The sequence below is a fragment of the Tuber melanosporum genome, assembly GCF_000151645.1.
Source record: "Tuber melanosporum whole genome shotgun sequence assembly, scaffold_39, strain Mel28".
Taxonomy (NCBI): Eukaryota; Fungi; Ascomycota; class Pezizomycetes; order Pezizales; family Tuberaceae; genus Tuber; species Tuber melanosporum.
The window spans coordinates 614,269-617,235 of record NW_003299074.1 but is presented as its reverse complement, the minus strand read 5'-3'; positions in this window follow the sequence as shown (position 1 = coordinate 617,235).

The window sequence follows — 2,967 nt, the reverse complement described above, 5'->3', positions numbered from 1 at the left end:
TCTTTCCTGGCCTTTTCATTGTAACCTATCATAAACAAGATTGGCAAACCAACATCCTCTCGAACACGACTTGTGAATGTTTTTCCCGTTTTAATTCTTTATCTCTCACCATTATAGCTCTGAACCCGGAATAATTGAAAATCCCACTAGGACGTTGGAGTTGCCTCTCCCAGCAAGGCCCGGTGTAATTTTTTTTTTTTTTTTTTCATCCCAGCTGAAGGCTTGGAGACAATATTTTCGCTGTCTTCTTCCCCCTTGCTGTTTGTAATCCACTGGGGAAGGTTCTGGACCGCTCCTGTCATCATGGATGAAACGGCAAGTTACGGTAGGTTAGAACGATAAATCGGAAAAACCCTTTACTCGAGTAGTAACACCTGCAGATTTTATCCCGAGACGGGTGATTGCCGACGCCTTGGAGCTGCCTGCTGTTAAGATATCGTACTATTGTCTGGGGACAAAATTAACTAGCTCTCAACGGCAATGGCAACGCTCCCCTTCTCATCACCCCGCTCCCTCAACACTTCCTAAAGAAATTGCTCTACACCAACCAAAGTCAAACCAATTTACTTAATTCTTTTTTTCAATAAACTATGCCTCCTATTCTTCGCAGTCATGCCAAACAGCCTATTCCCTCCAAGCACCTTTCTGAGTTTACAAGGAGACGAATTCTTGGGTTACACGAGCCTCAGATGACAAATCACCAAATTTCCCACTACTTTGACATTCCTCTCAGTACTGTTAAAAGCACATTTGCAAAGAGAGATCAAGAGGGCAAGGAGAATGAAGGTAGAGGAAGACATCCTAAAACTACCAAGTTGCAGGATGATGCTATGGTAGAGGAAGCTATCAAAAATCGCCATACTAGCTACTCCGAGATTGCTGAGAGAGTGGCTCCCAATGTTTCTACTAAGACTGTGAAGAGAAGACTTGCACAAAAGCATCTTAAAAAGTGGATGGCACAAGAGAGGGTTCATTTGGATGAGTATCTAGCTTAAAAGAGATTAGAATAGGCATTAGCCCATAGGAATTGGACAAGGCAGATGTGGAGAAGGAAGGCAATGTGGGGGGATAAGGTAGCTGTGGAGAGGGGAGGAGGAAAGAGAAGAAAATAGGTATTTAGATGTCCAAAAGAAAAGTGGAATAAGGATTGTGTTGAACCTACTGCTAGGAAAGGAGAGAGAAAGATTAGTCAGATGATGACTGGTTGTTTCTATGGTCAAACTCATGGTCTTTTTTTACCTGTTTTTCCTGATCCTACTTCTGCTGGAGGTGGAGTGACTGGAAAGTTAATTATTGATGTTTATGATCAATATGACTTTCCAGGGATATGGGAGGATATCAAGGAGCATGTTGGAGAGGAAGAGGTATTTTTGATCATTGACAATGCTAAGACTCACTTGCCTTTCAGGAGATGGCTCAGGAGAAATTCTATTCATCTATCTAAAATGGCATCTCGGTCCAGCCGACATAGCCGTGAAATCTATGTATCTTTGCGAGTGCACTCTTAGAAGCATCAACACCGCAATCCTCATCATAACCCTGATTGTAAATGTTGCCATCGGCCTCGGTCTCAACTGCGGAGAATGGGGTCCTATCCGTGGTACTGAGGGAAGGAGTATAGAATCCTACCCACCAGACGGGTGCCTCCTGATACATGGGCTTCGTGGGGTTCTGCTTAAGAGTGGAGCGTTGATCGAACACGACGTAACGTCTAGGTCGGCACTTGAAACTGAACGACTTCTCCTTGACGGACATGCCGGGCGCGCACCTTAAGAGCTTGAGACCCGTATCGTACAGTATCCGGCGATAGTGACGTTTATTCTTGGCCGAGAATCCGATCCATTCCCCGTTGCGTTCCTGTTGGTTGTACAATAGGGGACCGTCGACCTGCTTCAGGGCGTTGACAGCACCGGCGTAACCAATGGGCGCAACCCCCACCAAATTGGGAGCGGGGGGTGGAGTATTGTTGGGGGGGACGAGAAGACGATGGAACAATGTCCAACCAGGCGCGGTCAATGACTGTTGACTAAAACATATCACACGCATGTATATCGGACGTTGCCAAGTGAGACGGAAATTGATGGAAAGTTTCTGAACCTTGATAATAGGATGATAACGTAGATGCTTGCGCACCTCGAACTCTGATGTCATAACATCCGCCGGGGCCCCGATATTGCCCAAACAATAATGACCGGCACGGATGATTTGCCAAGTAGGGAGAAGAAAATTGCGATCGTCGCCCACAGTGGGGGCAGTGACGATATAGTGACTCTGATCATCTGGGGATGGTAGGGGACCTCTCGGGATGGTGCTATGCCAACTGATGTGCTTGCGATGCGCTACGGCAGCTCGCACCTTATGGTGGAAACGCCGGGACGGCATCTTTTTTTTTTTCTAATAGCGGCGATAGTACCGACAACGAAAAGGGTAACGACGACGACGAATACCGTAATAACGACGTCGATAATACCTCATACTCTCCTCCGATTCAGAATCTGATGGAATGTCCTTGAGTGTATGATAGACCTCCGGATGATGTTGATATAAGTATGACTCACTGACAGATGGGGCCGATTCACTCTGTGACGTTTGATATGACTCATCTTGTTGACTCATAGGTGTGTGTGTGCGCGAAAGAAAAGAAAAAAACAGGGAAGAGTGTGGGAGTGGTGAATATTTATGATGCAAACGCGCACACAGACCCCTGTCACAACAACCAAACAACCAAAAGAGGAAACCTTGGCGTAGAGTCCCACCACTCCCACTCCGACTATAATATTAAATAGTCGGAGTGGGAGTACGTGACAACCATTGGGAGTGGTACGTACCTCGCTTAGGATATAATGGGACACATTTCCGCCGTTGCGAAGGATTCAGTCCAACAATCGAACCACCACCCCCATGTCTCCCATCAATAAAACACAAAACCTCTCTCTTCATGCTTCCCCGATACTTCCTGAGACTCCT